Genomic DNA, 21,744 nt, shown 5'->3' with positions numbered 1-21,744 from the left:
CATTGAGGTGTGCCCCATCACATGCCAAGCTAGACCAAAATAGATAGAAGGAAAAAAAAACCCTGGCCACTGAATTGCAAAAAAGAATCTTCTTACAATACGTTACAGAATACATGGAGGGTAGGAGAGACCTCACAAAAACTGAGCCCTGACCCTAAGTGTGGTGGCAGCTGAAGATGCTGACCGCACCCCTCCAAACCCCACTGAGTGGTTTTCACCACCTCAGAACCCTCGTCTCCCCCAGCAACTCTGTCAAGCGAGATGGCAAAATCAACCACTCAACACCATTTAAAGGTGCAAAAGGTTTACTACAACAGGTTTTAAAAGTTACCACAAGCCTTATGACATAAGCCTTACTGCCTAAACTTTCCTATCAGAACAGCAAGTATCACCTAACTTTACCACCCCTAAACCACCCTTAGAAACCCCCCCCCAACCCGAAGATATATCCAACTCATAGACACATATCCTCCATATAAAGGCTTCATCCTAAAGTGACCTACTCTACCCCTGGACTCACTTTCATGTTTAATCACCACAGTCACCAAGCTTACCCCATCCCATCGAGCTGGACTCATTTGCTCTATGACGACCTGTAAGACCTGGGGTCTCCAGGCCCTAAGGGGGTAACGTGACACGAGCGGCTGGGCACCCAAAGGCCTATGTGTTAAGCGACCATACAACACACGCATCCTCTGAAGCAGTAAACGCACACAATAATGGACGCCACACAGTAAGGTGAATGCAAATTAATCAGATTTATCTAATCAAAGGAACACACACGGGAATCTTGTAGGGCAATGTATCTTAACTTGTACACTTTAACATTTGCATTACAGCATCTCATTACGGTTACCTCAGCAATCCCTGCAGTATGAACTTCCTAGTGCTGCGGGCCGGGGCCTGCACACGTGGCGCTACTGGTGTCTACGAAGAAACAAAGGCACATGAGCATAACTTGAGGTTGAATAATGTTTGCCTAATACCATGAGCACTTCCAAGCCTACCCTGAGGATAAAGTGTTATTGGCACACGGAGCGTACTGCCCTGCTGGACACCCTTTAGAGATGAGGCGCCGCTCATACACGGAGCGCCTTGCACTTGGGACCTCAACTGGAGAAGGGAGCGCTTGAGACCACAAACTGAGGTTACACGCTATTTGGACTTAGCACGCCCTGAGCACTTGTGAATGCAACACGTGGGGTCAGCGCTCCTTAGACATAGAACGCAGTGAGTACGGATGCATACAAATGACAGATCAGCGTTACTGCAACATAGAACGCATTGAGCACTGGCGAATGCAAATGGATGATCAGCGCTACTTAGACATAGAACGCATTGAGCACTGGTGAATACAAAGGAATGATCAGCGCTACTTAGACATAGAACGCATTGAGCACTGGTAAATACAATTGAATGATCAGCGCTACTCCAACATAGAACGCATTGAGCACTGGTGAATACAAATGAATGATCAGCACTACTTAGACATAGAACGCATTGAGCACTGGTAAATACAATTGAATGATCAGCGCTACTCCAACATAGAATGCATTGAGCCCTGTTGAATACAAAGGAACGATCAGCACTACTTAGACATAGAACGCATGGAGCACTGGTGAGTCTTGCGAACGGCAGACCCCAGGAGAGGGTAATCCCACGGAGGGGAGACTCAACAGTACGGAGGGAAATCCCACGGAGGGGGGAAAGTCACAGTCTCTGCATGCGGTGTCGCTCCCACTCGGCAGGGGGCGCACCGGGCCTTCCCACGACTCCCGGGGAGCAGGGGGGGGCGAGTCTCAGGCCGCCACACGGCCGCGCTACCTCCCAGCCCCCGGGGGTTACCTTTGTCTCGTCGCTCGGTTCCGCTCCGGGCCCTTCGTCAGATGCGCGCAACGACGCGGGACACTCACGGACACTCGCTCCTCCTCCTCACGCTGCGACGGCAGCGGCGGGGCCCCGAGCTTCTCCGCAGGCCCCGACTTGGCGCTGACACGTCCATGATGCCTACGGGCCGCGTTGCGGGTCCTCGCACCAGGGGGGGGTCACAAATTAAGCGGAAGCTCGGCCAGCTCCGCGCTCGACGGCAGATCCGCGCAGGGGGTCCCAGGCCGGGTCTGGCAGCGCAGGAGACACAGCGCCAGTACCTGGTCGATCCCCAGCAGTCAGACAATCAGTCGTTTCATGAAGTTGCAATATTCAGCTTTGGCATGAAGTTTCAGGATTCCGCTTTTGCAGTTTCAGTATTCAGTTCTTGCGGCGCAGATGATACTGGCGCCCTTGGGGTTCTGTTCCTTGGGGGGTAGGGGATGAGTTGGCGACTAGGTCCTTCCTAGTCAGGCTGGGCAGAGGTACCCTGGGTCCTCCTACTGCTGGGCAAGATCAGTGGGTTTCACAGGATCCCTCACTCACTTAAGAGGCAGCACCTAAGCCCTGTCACTCTCAGAGGCATAAGTCCCTGGCTAGGCCCTACTGCCTAAAACTCCTGCATGGATTCTCCAGCTCTGCTTCACCCCAACTGGCCAACTAACTGGAAAAAGTTCCCTCCCTCACTTAAGTAGCCCTAGGTCAGGTTACCTCTAGCCAAGGCGGCAAAAGTAAAACCGCACCTCCCTTCTAGAAGGTTCCAGCACATTCCAGGAGCTTCCCCATTCTACCTATGGGACAAAAAAGGCGGGCTGGTGTCGCAACATTGTTGTGGGGTCCCAGCCAGCTCCTGGCAGCTAGGGTGCTACTAATAAAGACCACTCTGCAGTAGCAGGGGCCTGTGGCAGCCATCTTGGGAGAAGGGAGCACCTGCACCTTAACACTGATTGGCAATGAAAAGGCGCCCGGAGACCTAGTCCAACATAAAAATGAGGGTGGAAAAAATGAGGCACGATCAAAAAATAGATGGGGAGACCACCCTAGGGCTTACAGGTCTAACACGCGTCCCCCCAGCCGAAAGAGGGGAGAGCTACCCAACCTCTAGGGAGTTCTCATCGCTAAGGCGGAAAAACCTGGAGAGACCGTCAGCATTGGCGTGGTCAACTCCGGGCCGATGTTCCACCCAAAAATCCATCCCCTGTAGGGAAATGGACCACCTCAACAACTTGGGGTTTTCGCCTCTCATCTGCATGAGGAAGTGAGTTCCAAAGAGATATGGTCTCAACTTCTTCAGAGCCCAGACCACCGCGAAGGCTTCTCTCTCAATGGTGCTCCATCGCCGTTCACGAGGGAGGAGTCTCCTGGATATGAAGGCCACTGGTTGATCTTGACCCTCGGTGTTGAGTTGCGAGAGCACCGCACCTATGCCGTGCTCTGAGGCGTCTGTCTGCACAATGAATTCCTTGCTGAAATTCGGTGTTGCTAGTACTGGAGCGGTACACATCGCATGTTTCAGCGTGTCAAAGGCTTCTTGGCAAGCAGCTGTCCATATGACCTTGCGAGGTTGCTTCTTCGAGGTCAATTCCGTCAAGGGGGTTACGATGGTACCATATCCCTTGACGAACCGGCGGTAATACCCAGTGAGGCCGAGGAAAGCTCGGACCTCTGTTTGGGTCTTGGGGGGCTCCCAAGCCAAGATGGTCTCTATTTTGGCCTGGAGGGGTTGCACCTTACCTCCGCCCACCAGGTGTCCCAGGTACACGACAGATCCCTGTCCAATCTGGCACTTGCTGGCTTTAATGGTTAGGCCAGCGCGTTGCAGCGCCTGCAATACCTCCTGGAGGTGTTGCAGATGGTCCTCCCAGGTGCTACTGAAGACAGCTATGTCATCCAGGTAGGCCGCTGAGAAGGACTCCAGACCAGATAGTACCTGATTCACTAACCGCTGGAATGTGGCCGGAGCATTTTTGAGCCCAAAGGGCATCACTCGGAACTGGTAGTGGCCCTCGGGGGTGGAGAACGCTGTCTTCTCCCTTGCTCCTTCGGCCATGGCAATCTGCCAATATCCGGATGTCAGATCAATGGTGCTGAGGTACCGGGCTGCTCCCAGCCGGTCCACCAGCTCGTCTGCACGTGGGATGGGGTGAGCATCTGTCCTCGTGACAGAGTTCAACCCCCGGTAGTCCACACAGAACCGAAGCTCCGGCGTCGTACCCGGTGGGCCGCTTTCGGCACCAACACCACTGGACTAGCCCACGGGCTGCTGGAAGGTTCTATCACCCCCAGCATCTTTGCCACCTCACGCTGGATGCTATCCTTCACTCGGTCAGAGAGCCGGTAAGACTTGTTCTTCACCGGGGGGTTGTCCCCTGTGTCCACATCATTGGTACACAGATGAGTGATTCCAGGCATGAGGGAGAACAACGAGGCAAACCGTCCCAGGACATGGCGACAGTCCCTCTGTTGCTCTGGGGTCAAGGATGGGGAGAGGACTACACCTTCCACCGAACCATCCTTCTCTTGTACCGCTAGAAGGTCAGGAAGAGCTTCACTCTCTTCCTCTTCGCTCCCATCCGTCACCATAAGGAGAGCAAGCTCTGATCGCTCATGGTGTGGTTTCAGGCGGTTGACGTGGAACACCCTGAGGGGCTGTCGGGGGGTCTTCAAATCCACTACGTAGGTGGTCTGGCCTCGTCGCTCCACAATGTCATACGGGCCAGTCCACCGGTCCTGGAGGGCACAAAACTCCCCAGGTTCCATGACCCACACCTTCTGTCCAACGTCCAACTCGACCGTCCGAGCGTTGCGGTCATACCACTCCTTCATCACGGTCTGGCTAGCCTCTAGGTTCTCTGAGGCCGCCTTCCACAGCTTGGCCATCTGGCTGCGGAACGCCAGCATGTAGCTGACAATGTCACGGGGAAGCTTCTGCGAAGTCTTCTCCCACACCTCCTTAACCAAGCTGAGGGGCCCCCTAACGGGATGGCCATAGAGCAACTCAAACGGGCTGAACCCGACTCCCTTCTGCGGTACCTCCCGGTAGGAGAATAACAAGCAGGGGAGGAGGACGTCCCATTTACGCCTCAAGCGTTCTGGCAGGCTTCGGATCATACCCTTCAATGTCTTATTGAAGCGCTCTCCAAGTCCGTCTGGGGGTGGTAAGGAGTGGAGAACCGGTAGGTCACCCCACACTCCTTCCACATGGCCTGCATGTAGGCCGACATGAAATTCGTGCCCCTGTCCGACACCACGACCTTGGGGAATCCCACTCGGGTAAAAATCCCCAATAGTGCCCGCGCCACCACCGGTGCAGTGATGGTCCTCAGAGGAATAGCCTCTGGGTACCTAGTGGCGTGGTCCACCAAAACCAGAATGAACCGGTGTCCCGCTGAGGTCGGAGGGTCCAAGGGCCCAACAATATCGATACCGACCCTCTCAAAAGGGGTCCCGACCACGGGGAGCGGTTCCAAAGGGACCTTCAATTTAGTCCCAGTCTTGCCACTTGCCTGACAAGACTTACAGGTCTTGCAAAAGGTGTCTGAGGCAATCCTCATCCTGGGCCAATAAAAATGAGGAACCAACCGTGCAAAGGTTTTGTCCTGGCCCAGATGTCCGGCTAGGGAATCTCGTGCGCTAACTCCAGCAGGAAGGCCTGGTAACATTGGGGAACCACTATGGCCTTCGAAGATCCATGTACCGGCACCCTGGGCTCACTGTATAGGAGACCATCCTCCCAATACACAAGATATCCTCCCATCTCATGACTGGCCACTTGGGCTTCGGCCTGTTGCCGCATGCCTTCAAGCGTGGGGCACGCCCTTTGTGCCTGACAAAATTCCTCCCGGGTAGGCCCTCCTTCCACATGGCAGTCAGCAAGGGTCGGCAAGTCCTCCACGGGAACGACATCCACCTCCGCGGACTCCGGGGGCACCTCTGCGGCCTCCCCATCCATCTCACGGGGCGTGTCCTTTACCACCTTCTTCTTTCCTCTTCTGGCGTTGGGTTGGGCCATGATTCCAGGCTCCAACCCAGGGTGAGTTCCATGCTGGGCAGCCATGGACCGCGTGACTACGCAAGTCCACCCTGGCAATCCCAGCATCTCGGTGTGAGCTCGAAACTCGACATCTTTCCACTTGGTGTGCTCCAGGTCGTTCCCTAGCAAGAACCCCACAGGCAAGGCAGGGCTCACCGCAACTCTTAGTAGGCCTTTAACTCCTCCCCACTCAAATGTAACACGAGCCACTGGATAGTGACTCACACTGCCGTCAGCCAATACGGCCGGATGGAACTCCTCGGGGACTACTTGGTCTGGGGACACCAGCCGCCTCACTACGGTGGTCATGCTGGCACCTGTGTCCCTCAGAGCCTCCACCTCCTCCCCGTTAACTCTCACCCTCTGCTGATATTTAGCAGTGTTCGGGGGTAGGGACACTACGGGGACCAACTCTCTATCCCCGAGTGAAACCAGGGTCAGGCCTGTCCACTCCCCTTCCCTGTCTAAGGGCAGCTCCACCCCCAGCGCTATATTACTCACCCCGGGACTTTTCCCGCCCGTTGGGACTGGGGGTCGCTTGCGACACTTGGGATCTCCCTTGTAGTGTCCAATCTCCCCACATTCGTAGCACTGCACAATCCTTGGCTGCTGACTCCTGTCAGGATAAGTGGGTCTTGTGGAATTGGACGGGGGTGGGGTTCCTACTCCCTTCCCAAACTTATTTTGGGGGCCTTTAGAGAACTCCACTTTTTTATCTCCCCCCTCTTTCTTCTGGGGGAAACCCTGTCCGCCTTTCGAGCCATCTCCCCCGGGGCCCTTGTGAGACACCCGGGTGCTCACCCAAATATCTGCCTCCTCCGCAAGCTCACGGGGATCCATCAACTTGCGGTCCACCAGATGTTGGCGCAGCTCCGGAAAGCACTTATCCAAGAGGTGCTCCCGTAAAAAAAGATTGTACACCCCTTGATAGTCCTGCACCTCGCTGCCACGCACCCAACCATCTAGTGCCTTGCGGGCATAGTCAAAAAAATCCACCCACGTCTGTGTGGACAGCTTATGGCTGCCACGGAACTTCTGCCTGTACCTCTCGGGGTTAAGACCAAATTTCTTCAGTAAGGCCTCTTTCATGGGGGCATACCTGACCTGATCCGCCTTGGCCAAATATAGCAGGGTGTCCCTGACATTGGGAGGTATATAACGATATAGGCCACCTCCCCAATTACTCTCGGGTACCCCATGGGCAGTCAAGGCTACCGTGTATGCCTCTAACCATTTAGCAATGTCGTCACCCACTGTGTAGTTGGCAATGACTTCCTTGGGTAGGTAAAATTTTGACTTGTGAGACTCTTTAGGTATGCTGCCACCATTGTCCTTATTGGACGCATTTAATTGGAGGGCGCGTAACTCCAACTCTTTCAGCTGAAGCTCGTGCGCCAGTTTCTTTTCCTCCATTGCCCATCTCTTGTTTTCTCTTTCTCTCTCTCTCTCATGTTCCAATTTTGCTAGCTCCCACTTAAATTGCCTCTCTTCCCTCCTGTCCTCGTACTCCTCTGGAGACGCGCTCCTCCTAGATCCTGTCCTACTACTGACCCCAGAACGTCTCCCTGGGGGCACATTTTCAGACATATCCACATTAAGTATGTCTAGTACTTCTTGGGCGCTCTCCACCTGAGGTGCATCTGGCGCCTCCTGTCCCTCATCCTCTCTCCCTTCTGGGTGGGCCTCTACCCATGCCCTAATGGCGGTACGGAGTTCCGGTCCTTTGGCCCTCCGCACCCCAGGCACCCCCATCCCCTGCTCGAACTCTCTCGGTTGCCTTACAGTGTACCCCTCGAGGTCAGCTAACCGGAATTCCATCAGGTGGGGACCTAGATACTAAGGAAGAAATTCCTAGGATATGGGTGACAGTTCCCAGCTAACCGGGATTCTTTTACACTCTCAGCCTGGACAGTGGAATCAATAAATACAGCAAATAAAAGTTGCAGAGCTTTGAAACAACAGGCGTTTAATTGTGGCACCCTCCGCTTCACGGAAGGGTGCTGTATGGTCACAGGTCCTAATATCCCACCGCTCGCAAACAATGTAAGACCTGGGGTCTCCAGGCCCTAAGGGGGTAACGTGACACGAGCGGCTGGGCACCCTAAGGCCTATGTGTTAAGCGACCATACAACACACGCATCCTCTGAAGCAGTAAACGCACACAATAATGGACGCCACACAGTAAGGTGAATGCAAATTAATCAGATTTATCTAATCAAAGGAGCACACACGGGAATCTTGTAGGGCAATGTATCTTAACTTGTACACTTTAACATTTGCATTACAGCATCTCATTACGGTTACCTCAGCAATCCCTGCAGTATGAACTTCTCTAGTGCTGCGGGCCGGGGCCTGCATACGTGGCGCTACTGGTGTCTACGAAGAAACAAAGGCACATGAGCATAACTTGAGGTTGAATAATGTTTGCCTAATACCATGAGCACTTCCAAGCCTACCCTGAGGATAAAGCGTTATTGGCACACGGAGCGTACTGCCCTGCTAGACACCCTTTAGAGATGAGGCGCCGCTCATACACATAGCGCCTTGCACTTGGGACCTCAACTGGAGAAGGGAGCGCTTGAGACCACAAACTGAGGTAACACGCTATTTGGACTTAGCACGCCCTGAGCACTTGTGAATGCAACACGTGGGGTCAGCGCTCCTTAGACATAGAACGCAGTGAGTACGGATGCATACAAATGACAGATCAGCGTTACTGCAACACAGAACGCATTGAGCACTGGTGAATGCAAATGGATGATCAGCGCTACTTAGACATAGAACGGATTGAGCACTGGTGAATACAAAGGAATGATCAGCGCTATTTAGACATAGAACGCATTGAGCACTGGTAAATACAATTGAATGATCAGCGCTACTCCAACACAGAACGCATTGAGCACTGGTGAATACAAATGAATGATCAGCGCTACTTAGACATAGAACGCATTGAGCACTGGTAAATACAATTGAATGATCAGCGCTACTCCAACATAGAACGCATTGAGCCCTGTTGAATACAAAGGAACGATCAGCACTACTTAGACATAGAACGCATGGAGCACTGGTGAGTCCTGCGAACGGCAGACCACAGGAGAGGGTAATCCCACGGAGGGGAGACTCAACAGTACGGAGGGAAATCCCACGGAGGGGGGAAAGTCACAGTCTCTGCATGCGGTGTCGCTCCCACTCGGCAGGGGGCGCACCGGGCCTTCCCACGACTCCCGGAGAGCAGGGAGGGCGAGTCTCAGGCCGCCACACGGCCGCGCTACCTCCCAGCCCCCGGGGGTTACCTTTGTCGTCGCTCGGTTCCGCTCCGGGCCCTTCGTCAGATGCGCGCAACGGCGCGGGACACTCACGGACACTCGCTCCTCCTCCTCACGCTGCGACGGCAGCGGCAGGGCCCCGGGCTTCTCCGCAGGCCCCGACTTGGCGCTGACACGTCCCTGATGCCTACGGCCGCGGCGGTGATCGCGTTGCGGGTCCTCGCACCAGGGGGGGTCACAAATTAAGCGGAAGCTCGGCCAGCTCCGCGCTCGACGGCAGATCCGCGCAGGGGGTCCCAGGCCGGGTCTGGCAGCGCAGGAGACACAGCGCCAGTACCTGGTCGATCCCCAGCAGTCAGACAATCAGTCGTTTCATGAAGTTGCAATATTCAGCTTTGGCAGGAAGTTTCAGGATTCCGCTTTTGCAGTTTCAGTATTCAGTCCTTGCGGCGCAGATGATACTGGCGCCCTTGGGGTTCTGTTCCTTGGGGGGTAGGGGATGAGTTGGCGACTAGGTCCTTTCTAGTCAGGCTGGGCAGAGGTTCCCTGGGTCCTCCTACTGCTGGGCAAGATCAGTGGGTTTCACAGGATCCCTCACTCACTTAAGAGGCAGCACCTAAGCCCTGTCACTCTCAGAGGCATAAGTCCCTGGCTAGGCCCTACTGCCTAAAACTCCTGCATGGATTCTCCAGCTCTGCTTCACCCCAACTGGCCAACTAACTGGAAAAAGTTCCCTCCCTCACTTAAGTAGCCCTAGGTCAGGTGACCTCTAGCCAAGGCGGCAAAAGTAAAACCACACCTCCCTTCTAGAAGGTTCCAGCACATTCCAGGAGCTTCCCCATTCTACCTATGGGACAAAAAAGGCGGACTGGTGTTGCAACATTGTTGTGGGGTCCCAGCCAGCTCCTGGCAGCTAGGGTGCTACTAATAAAGACCACTCTGCAGTAGCAGGGGCCTGTGGCAGCCATCTTGGGAGAAGTGAGCACCTGCACCTTAACACTGATTGGCAATGAAAAGGCGCCCGGAGACCTAGTCCAACATAAAAATGAGGGTGGAAAAAATGAGGCACGATCAAAAATAGATGGGGAGACCACCCTAGGGCTGACAGGTCTAACACAACCGCAACCAAGATCGTTCTTCCTGCCGTCCAGGAAAAGTCAAAAGGTGTTTCCTGCCCCTCCCATCCCCCATAACACTTATGTCAAACCTTTCACAATCACCCCCCAGATTTTCCCGCAGTTCCTGCGCAATGGACAACCAAAGTCCCATTAAGTTATATTCCATCCCTAGGAATGGAAGAAGTACACAATGTCTCATCATCATGAACAATATCTGTGTGTTTGACAATGTTACCACAAACACAAAAGGAGAAGAGGCTGAGAAAAGGCACCAGGCCTGCCTTGCCTATGCTGAAAGCCAGCTAAAAAATGATCTCTCTGTTGATTTCCCAACATTGTCTTTCAATAGCAAGAGGCAATTCACATGATATGAGTGACAGACCAGAGACAGTTTAAAATCTTTAAATCCCTCAACTTTGCCTTTTAATAATCCATTTCTCTTTGTGGAAATCAGGCCCCGCCTGATGAGATCAGATTGTTAATGCATATCCAGCCCCAAATATGGCATCTTGGAATTCTGCACCTAGACCACAAATACACACCTTTGGACATGTTTTGGGCTGCAGTTAGAAAAAATCTGTTTTTCTTGGGTATTTTCATTATTTAAGTAGATTCTACGGCTGTTCCCTAAATGTCTGGAACAGAGAACAAATGTAACTCTTCCTGAAGATATACGGTCTGTGCTGTCCTGAGAGGAGCCGTTCAGCATGACTTTATTTTGAGAACAATAGGATGAACGAGACAACGGGGGTTAGACAGTTAAAATGCCTTTCCTCTGACAGCCTTACTTTGAGTGGACTATTTGTGGCTTCCCTGAAAAGCCCCTCTGACATTCCAGCCAACTTCAGACGTCTTACTCAGCAATTCCACAAGAGAAATACTATACATACAACAACAGTACCTAGAGTCCAGGCAATGCACTAATCTCAGTTGGTCATTCCGATAGGGCCTATTCGCCAAATATGACTGGCACCAGTGATCCCTCACAAATACCCAACTGCCGCCACGGATGTCCAATAAATGTATCATTCAAAAGAAGCGAGGGGCGATAGAATTTTTCATTAATATAAAGTAATGTCATTAATTTTCCACAGTGTTTAAATACATTTGAGGATTGAATGAATGAAAAATTCTCTTTCCCAGTTGATGTCAGACCAGGCTCTGCCTTGAGAAGTATTCTCATACCAGTGGTTGAGGATAATAAGGAAAACTCTGACTCCAGCAGTGCATGAACTTTGACTCTTTTAGACTGATCAGCAGCATGCAAAATGGACAATTTCTCTATTCTCATTAACAGATTCAAGAGGATAGGCGTCACCAACATGGCTCCAACGTGCATTGACACATTCTTCACCAATTGAATGCATTAAGTTGAAATCTAATCCTTCCATTCACACCCTGCATATACTCGATACTGAACCTGAAAAGGATCCACCTTCTGCTGTCTTTTTCTTTGCACACCTGAACTTTTTGGTTGACCTGATCGGATATTTTAACCTATAGAATACAACCATACTGATGGCATGTCCATTCACCCTGAAAATAAACCCCACCCTGAGGGACTAATCTGTTATGTTTTCTAAGTTTTTGTGAACATTACCTGAACAGATCCTTCTTGGCCTTCAGGCAAGCACAGGTACATACCAACCTACTTGCTTGAATGGAAGGAACAGACAAGGTGTGACGCAGGTATCTCTCTCAAACATACCTGGAAACAATGCCTATTGGGCCTGCAACAAGCCTGTCAGAGATTGTTAGGCATTTTGATTTTTTGTTGTGAGTTCTGGCAAGCTTTCGCCTGAAGTGCGCACACACAAAAAATCGATATTATATTAAGGCTATATTTTAAATCCATTTTAGCACAGCATATGTATAATAGGATAATCACATAAATCAATATTATTGTAGTAAATGTAAAAGCACAGAATGTCAAAATTAGGAGAAAAAAACAGACAGCATCTTATGTAGTACATGTTTTAGTATCTATAAAGGCCTAATATAAGCATCACCATTTTGCGGTTCTGAAGTGCTCAGTATTTTGATAAAATCAACCCGTGTGCTTGAATTTCATTTATTTTCAAATCCACAGCCTGCCTGCCTCCGAGATTCGGATGAATGATGTCTCTCTGAATGGATTCTTAAGAGACAAGGACCTTGATGCAGACACCCAAGGAACTGTATTGCTTCCTGTTTATATTGGATTTGAAGTCCCACTTTCTCTGAAAGGTATGTGGACAATTAATTTATACCATCTAAAACTTTTCTTTTAAGAAAAATAACGCTCATGACCCATGATGTCAGGTGGGAGAAATATATATGTTAAAGCCTAAAGCTATTCTTCTTCTCTGCCAATTTAAATGCATGCGTGAATACACGAAGTAGAAACATATTATCAGAATGTAGATCAATGGGATGTATATTGTTGCACACTAATTAATATAAATGAATTACCTATTGTGTGCAAATAATGACATATGTGGTGTGAGGACTCAATAAGCAAATGTGAAAATACACAAAGACAGATAAAGCAAAACCTTTAAAGCAAAGCCTATGCCACTTACTATTAGCAGCCTAAACCTGCACGTACAACAACTGACTACAAAGTACTTTGGGCTTAGGTGAAGCTCTGTGCATCATAATCACGAGTAGCTTGCACCTGCATTTATTCTTTTGTTGTATTAACATGGGACAGTAGAATGTGTACTGTAATAATGTGAAAAGTGATGTGCTAGAGACATTTTCCACATAAACGTGAAGAAATTAATGTTGCAATATATAGGTGTTTAGCTGAAAATATTTACATACAGAATTGTGTATGATGCTTACAATTATTCATGTATTTGATGCGCTCATGTAACGTATTGATTTAGAAATGCTCAGTAAAAATAGTCATTTATACATATTTTATAAGGCCTGTGTGCTATTCTTTTGTGTTGGTTGATTTCTGTAGGGCTGAAATACATTCTCACTGGAAGCTCTCGTATTAGATTTAATAAGTTGAATTTCATGTGCATGTTGGATTTGCTCTTTCTCACATTTCTGTTGCAGGTGGAGAAATTCATCCTTGTTAGTTAGAATAACGCTTTTTGTTTTAGGAGTTAGGCTCAGGTAGGAGAGGATACATTTGTACAAAGAGGTCCTATGTGATAACCCCCACTGAAGAATCCCGGCGGCCTTCATCCCGTGAGGCCCGCTCTTACCGCATCTGGTTCTCGTGGCCTGAGTCAAATTCTCGGTGGATCCTCAGCTCATTGCTAGTCTCGGGTGAGCGGGGCAGCAGAGCCATTTGCTGTGGAGGGACGGTCGGTCTCCTGCAGTGACTCCAGCTGAAGAATACATGCGGCCTACATCCCGTGAGGCCTGCTCTTGCCGCATCAAATTCTCGTGGCCTGCTCCACCGGTGATGGCCTGTTTGTGCCTGTGGAGGGTCACGGCAGCCTGCATACTTGCCCCGGCCTCCGGGGAACTCAAGTGGCCGGTTGACATTGTTCCTCCTCATACAAATGGTCCTGTCACCCCCGTGAATTTCTGGTCTCAGCCCCTCACGAGACCCGACTTGATGGTGCCCTTATCTCTTGTCTGGTTCATGCTTGGGGAGGACGCCTGACTTTTCTCCCTGCTAGCTCGTCTGCACCCGCCATTTTGTGTCACTCTTGACCCAATTTCTCAGAATGGGTGCACTTCTACGGGACCTGTCCTTTGGACCTGTGCCCCGTTTTTAACTGCCTAAGTATACCCCTCACTCAAAGGCTGCTTGAACACCATCGTGGGGACGTCTCCAGGGTTGTAAGGCTAGTCATTTCATGCACAGGTAGTACTCCCCTGTCTTTTTGATAAAAAAAAAAAAATCTTAATTACTTATTTTTCACGAAATTTATGGACTTGAGTTTCTTTGCTTTTAGGTATTACCCTGTATCTTAGACCTGTCCCCCTACGTTAGGTGTGTTATTCGTATTTTTTATTGTTTATTTTTCTGTTTAATGCTTTTCATATTTTGTACTGGTTTGGTAAATGCCCTACTTTTTATTTCTTTATTTTAATGTAATTAGTTTCTCTTTCCGCCATACATTGCCTTAGAGATCTTGACCGGTACTCGTACTTTATGTTTCCCCCCCGTAATCTCCACCCTACATATGCTACTGACCTGCCTTGAATTATTTTTGGTATTTTTACGGTATTTTGTCTTAGAGTTGTCTCGCATTCTCTAGATATTGGTGCAGATCCTCAAGATTGATGCTTTCTTATTAATTTTGTTTCTTACTGATTTATTGATTCTTTAGGATAATTTCTCTCCCCTTCTCCCAAAGACACTGACTCTCCTTCTCTCTAATTTCCCCTCCCCACGCTGCTTGAGTCCTCACTTCCTTCCAATTCCCTCTGCCCCCCCAATAGTGTCATATTGATGCTTTCTTATTAATTTTGTTTCTTACTTATTTGTTGATTCTTTAGGATAATTTCTCTCCCCTTCTCCCAAAGACGCTGACTCTCCTGCTCTCTAATTTCCCCTCCCCACGCTGCTTGCTTCCTTACTTCCTTATTCCTCTGCCCCCCCATAGTGTCAGACCATGTCCCACCCCAACTTCCCCCTTACTCTCTCTGATCCTGCGCTCTCTAAATATGGTCCCAACGCATGGAACATCTTATACCCGCCCAATCTCTCTAAAAATGCTAAGAAGAATTTCAAACATAGACTACTGATTCGTCACCCTGAAACTTTAATAGTTGACGCCTACCATAGTTTTGTAGTGTAGTTCCTATATCCCTGATAGGCTCTGCGCATTGGAATAACATACACTATAGATTTGACATAGGACTAAGGTTAGTATGTCTCTATCGAATATATTAAACTTAATTACTTGTGTGTGCCAGCTAACTCAGAGGTCACTAGAAACTTCTCGAATATACAAGAAGGGATTAGTCTCTAACAACCGCATAAACATGACAACTTTGTTTCCTTTTAGAATCGGAACAGTCTCAGAATCGTGGAAACAATAGATAACAGTTTCACCTAGTCAATCGTGCATGCTTCGTTTCTACAGAGTTGCACAGAAATAGAGAGACTGGTGTTTCAATAAAAGGGTTTATTGAACAGTCTTATTTCTCATGCAAGAGATATGAATTGCTACAATCGTAAGACAGACTGCGAAGTACAATATGTACGAGGTTAGCAGTAAGATAAAATAATACTGCAATAGCATGGTTTGTAGCTATGACATATATTAATCAAAATACAACATAAATAACATAAGCTAAAATGTGATACTCATCTGATGCTTCTAAATTGTTCTACCCCAGTGTACCTAACCTAAGTGTAGTACGAGGTTTGACGTAGGTGCCATTACTAAAGTATAGCTAGCTATATTTTAGTTTAGCCAAGAGTTGCCAAAAGTTTCCCTAAGTTCTAGTCAGCTCCATACCTTAGAATGAGAGAGGTTGTAATCTCTTTTCTGGACTCGATAGTCTAACCCCCCGCAAGGGAAGTCAGAGAGCACTGGAGCTGGATTCTCTGCGAGGAGGATGGCAGCATCAGGTCAGTGCATCAGACCGGAACTCGATCTCCTTCCGAACTTGCCGTGGCGAACCGCGTAGTCTGGGTTGATTCGAATCCTCCGGGAACCGCAATTTGCCAGGGCAAGTGCTGGTATATTTATACCTTGAAGGTGTCTAGGAATGCCAGTATTGATGAAAAAGTCGGCCAGAGGAATGTCATGAATGAACCCCTAAGGAATAGATGTTCATGCATACTTTACGAGTTCTTGGAGAAATCAATATTCAAGGTGAGGGAAATTCCTAAAGGCTTAAGGGTCTGGTTTTCCAAGAATTTGTTATGACGTGGATGGACGGATGTAGGTGGCCATGCCTGTATTTGGTTTGTACGGACAATGTCTAAATAAGGGCCGGATTTCTATGTCCAAATAAGGGCAATGTGAATTGTACCTATATAAGGGCATACATCGGGAAACCTATATACGGAATCTAAATCTGCACACAACAGCTTGACCTCTCAAATTAAAACAAACCTTATTTTTTTCACCAAACGCCCTTCTAAATGGAAAAGCATGTTCCTTCTCCACCTTACAATCTCTAAATCAGGTAATATCCCATATGGTTTTAAATTGTCAACTGCGCCTTCCCCTTCCTTCCAAGGTGACATTGACATTTCCATATTTAAATCTGGTAACATTCTCATACAAGCGTCCAAATTCCACCTCAATATTTTTGAGAATCACTTCAGCTACTTATCCTACCAACTCTTCAAACACTCTTCTACCACCACATCACCCACACTACCGGACATTCCCCATCTAGACACCCTGGCTCAGACCATGCCCCCTCAACCCGCCACGACCATAACACCTCCCCTCCTACCCCATCCACCTTCCCAGAACCTATACACAACTCTCCATCTATTGTCTCACCACCTAAGATTTTGTCGCTCGCACGCCCCGGTGTATCCTACACCCCGCCCTCCCTTCTCTCACCCGTACGATCCCCCCTGACCTGTCCTCAAGCCCTAAAGCTCCCAAAATCACCCCAGACCTTTTCTCAAGCCCCAAATCCCCCACCATCATCTTGCCCACCCGCAATCCTCTCCCTGATACTCCGACTGCTGGACTGCTTAATTCGCCCTCTTACACCTCCCTGACTCACATACCTACTACTGGACCACCTCCAGTTAGATCAGCTCCCATCGCCTTTCTCACTGAAACTTAGTTTAATGATCACTCGACTGCCATTCTGGACCTACTCGCCCCCCCGGCTACTCCATCATTAGACAAGACAGACCAGACAGAAAAGGAGGGGGACTTGCAATAATTCATAAGTCTGATTTTCAACTCTCCCTTCTACAGAACAGGGATCACCAAACTTTTGAATACCTTGGTGTTGAACTCACGGTAAAAGTCTCCGCCCCGATTAGACTTCATAATATCTACCACCCTCCGGGTGAACCTCTCCTTTTCGCTGATGAACTATGCAACCTTCTCACTCACTCCTCCCTTTCAGAAGCAAAAAACCTCTTTTCAGGAGATTTCAACATCCACTGGAATAATGAAACTGATCCCACGGTCATACACCTCATCCAACTTCTTGAGTTGAACGACCACAAGCAATTATGCCACAAGCCTACCCACATCAGAGGGGCCACACTAGATGCGATCATCGCCAACACTGATTTGGCCTCCCTCACCAATATCATCCCTATTGACTGGTCTGATCATCACCTGATTCTGTTTAAGATAGCTACCAGAGCCCTTCCGCCCACTACAATAAATACCAATTCTACGAAATGGATCAGAAACCTTAAACAAATCCAACCAGGTGTACTTGAGGATAAACTACAAGCTCAACTTCATCTCACCCCACACTCTCAAAATGCTACTGAGCTCACTAACCATTTCAATAAGACTGTAAGTGAGGTCCTAGATCAAGTTGCCCCCCTTAAACTTAACCAACAAAGAAAGATCCAATCCAAATCATGGTTCAATCCCGAACTGAATAATGAAAGACGTCAGCTTAGACTGGCAGAAAGAGCTTGGAGACAACCCTCTTCTCCCTCTCACCTTGCCCTCCTCAGAACTGCCAGATCCACCTATAGGAAACACATTTTTAACGAAAAGGCAGCCTTTTTCCATGCTCAACTTGATAGGGCCAAAAACAGGCCTAGAGAACTTTTTGACAATGTTAGAAAACAAACATCTTCGGCCCCCCTAGAGATGAAGACGTCAATCTCGAGATGTGGGGAAATTGCCAGCTTCTTCTCGGAAAAAATTGCTAAAATTGATCAATCCTTCCTGCAAATCCAGGACCCACCCAACCCCCAATTTACCTGCAACACTGCCCTCGACACTACCTCTTGGGCTGCAACACCCCTCCCACCTCATTCTTCCAACCTCCTACCCATTCAATTCTCACCCGCTTCTATACCCCCTACACTACAACTAAAAAATAACGCCTCCTGGCACAACTTCCGCCCCATGACCGAGCTTGAAGTCTCTACTATTATAGCCAAACTTAAACCATCTTCACATACTAAAGATCCTCTCCCTTCGTCCCTAGTTCAAAACCTTAACCATATCATCGCCCCTTATTGGACCAAGATCATTAATACCTCCACCTCTTTTCTCCAACACAGAACACAACAAATCAAAATCAATTCCTGCCTCTCTAACCCAACAACTGTCTCCTTGGGTGTACCTCAAGGCTCTATCCTTTCACCCTCCCTGTTAACCTCTTTATGGAACCCCTCACCCTCATCCTGAAACAAGCGGGAATCAACTATCACCTTTATGCCGACGACACCCAAATCTATTACAAAATTAAATCACGCTCTGATATTCTCCACTTAAACAATACTTTGAATAAGATCTAATCCTGGTTCTACGCCAATCATCTTAAACTAAACCCTAAAAAAACTGAAATTATTCTCTTTGCACCTAAAAACAATCGGCTCCCCATCCAAAGCTGGATCACTGACCTGAATGCCCTCATTTGCACACTCTCCCTCACTGATTCAGCGAAATCCCTAGGTTTCACGCTTGATAAAAAGCTTGACCTTAAAGTCCACATAAAAAACTCGGCCAAAGGAGCACTCTACACTCTCTGTCACCTCAAGAAAATCAAGCCCTTCGTTCAAATCAGTTGTCCAATCTTTAGTCCTCTCTAGATTAGATTATGGCAAAGCTATCCTCACAGGAACTCCCAAAGTTCACCTGGCCCCACTTAGAGCTGTTCTCAACATGGGGTACAAAAGGGGGTGGTGATGGACGGAGCATCAGAACCAATCAAACACTCATGCCCAGTCAACAGATCTGGGTTTGATCCATCACCGTTCTTTAGCCCACTCTGCCACCCCAGTTCAGACATGGTCATATGCAAATCAGTCTGACCCTGTGCCTCATGGGAACAGTCCAGCCCGAACTGCCAAGCCATGCCTTCCCTGGACCGGAAACAAGCTTCCCAGGACCGGTTTCTGGCATTTCAGCCGTCTTCAGCCAGGCTTGCTTGAATCCAGTGGCAAAGTGAGCAAGGGACTCACGTCTGAGCATACCCTGCCAACTTATGGCGAACAAAGCGGTACAAGAAGAAGAAACTTTCTGGAGGAAATGACATGAGGGGCAATAAGTTCGATTAGCTGTGAGGTGATATTGCTTAATGGTCCAGGAGGGCGATAGACTATGGCTCCTTTCCAGCTAAGGTTATGGTCCAGCTTCATGCTAAATACCAGTATCTCCAACTGATCGTTACTTACTTGGTCTAGGACAGAAATAGTTGCTGGGTTTTTATATACTATTGCTTTTCCTCCCCCTATCCTATGTGGCCTGTCTAATTTTATCCATTTCCATCTTTGCACTCACCCACTGCTCATAACATTCCTCCCTTCTTAGAAATTGACTTATACCCCCATGTATATTATGTTTATGTTTCTTTTCCTCTACATTGTTTGAAATAGCACTTTTTTAACCTAATTCGTCACCTCGCTTATTTTTAGAATGTGATGTCTTCGCTTGCTTCATTCAGTATCCTGTTCAACTGTTTCTCTCCGTTTGCCTATGTTCATGTAAAGCGCTCTGATACCCCCGGGTCTAGCCAGCGCTATATAAAACTCATGCTTTTTACTTACGAACTTCCAATAAAGTATGATCCTGAAGTGGGGGCACTTATTGCCTGTGTTCTGATTTTGAAATTCGTCATTCTTTTATGCTCTAGAGATTGAATTTTGCCCGTAGGTTTGGCTTTGTATTAGCTCCGATGTATTTCTACAACCTCATATGGAGGTGCTTGTATGTCCAATTTTTTTTTACTTTGTAATAAACCCACTAAACTAGAACCAAGAGTCTGTGATTCTTCAGAGTCATGAATTATTGTGCTTGTGAACCTGATGTGACAAGTTATTTCTCCCCTCTACACTTCTAAGCAGGCACCAACGGTCCATTGACCAGGGGTTTTAGAGTAAATTGGGAAAAAGAGAATCCGGCCCCATAAGTTGGTAGCACTGTTGGATGGTTGCCTCTTAGAGTGAGGGGAGAATCTAGAAAAGTTAGGGAAAAGTTTAGACCATAGAGCCCCAAAAAGCCCAAAGATGAGAGCCCAAAAGACCGAGAGCGGAGAGTGCCGGGTCCTGGCGGAGACCGACAGAGAGTAAAGGTTGTGGCAGGAACAATGGTTCACGGTGGAGTGAGTACGAATAGGGATGTGTGTATTAGATTGTGGTGATGATTTGATTGTGTGATGTTGTGTGGAGTTGGGATGAGAGTCGAGTGAATGTGGTTTTGGGCCGAATGCGCACGGTCCATGTGATACAATTTGATTTTGATATCAGGCTCAACGAGTAGCCTAAGATCCCGGGATAGATTTGAGGTGTCGAAGACACAGAGTTGATGTAATTGTCTGACCAGTGATTTTGGGAGTCGTGAAACGCTAACGATGACCCGTTTGGAGATAGGGAACGGGTGTGAGGGAGCTTGTTAAAATCAAGTGGGAAGATAGTACACAAGGGCGGACCACATCGATTTGAGTGTCCAACGCAGGTCGTGGGTCACAGTGTGAATGGTTTGAGAGATTGGATCCTATTGTTACATTTATCTGCTGGTTGTTTCATGGACAGACAGTCTGATATGTAACTTACCGGTTGTTTCGCAGACAGGTAGTGTTGGAAAACGAGGCAGTATCTGTGAGGCCTGCACAAATAACATGACTACATTTGTCCTTCACTGGGAACCAAACACCCAATTGTAGTGCCTGACTCTCAGAGGGTAGCGTTGCAGAGCAGTCTGAGGCTTACTCAAGGGAGGTGGTGTGGGCTAGTAATCGCCATTTGCAGGTGCACAAAAATAACACTCAATAATTGATTGTCCAGTCTGTACTTTGCTTTATAAAAGTAAGAGTACATTTATTAAACACACACACTACTCAATACTATGCACCAATTTACAAATATACATAAGCTGTTGGAATTACTTTGTGACATTGCATAACATCTCCACCCCTCCCGCAAAGGGGGGGTGGGGTCTATTACCACCACTCCCATGTATGCACATCAACTTGCCCCCAATGCAGATAGTTGAACATAACCTGGAGCAAGGACCCTGCGCACTGGCACCATCCCAGTGGCAACCCACCCCATTACCTCAACAAGCATTAAAAAGGGGGAATCCATGTTTACGCACACTTTAGAATGACAGTACTCATCACCTTGGTTGATCATTTGAATTACAGCTCCTAAAGGCATCACAGATGAAATCACAGGATTGCGCATATACAGCCAGACACCCTAGCAGGACTGTCTGGCAACATAGCCCCACTTGGCTTATGACATCTCCTTACACATGTGACTTACAGTCCCTTCAAAAGAAGTACTCCTGGCAACTACACTTCTCCTGCAGTGCGCCTCTTCACTTTAAAAGGAATCACAGGTAAAAGCATGGGATTACGTAAATACAGCCAGACCCCCTAGCAGGAA

The sequence above is a fragment of the Triturus cristatus genome, chromosome 2_2 (genome assembly GCF_964204655.1).
Source record: "Triturus cristatus chromosome 2_2, aTriCri1.1, whole genome shotgun sequence".
In the NCBI taxonomy this organism is placed as follows: Eukaryota; Metazoa; Chordata; class Amphibia; order Caudata; family Salamandridae; genus Triturus; species Triturus cristatus.
This window is presented reverse-complemented; position numbering follows the sequence as displayed.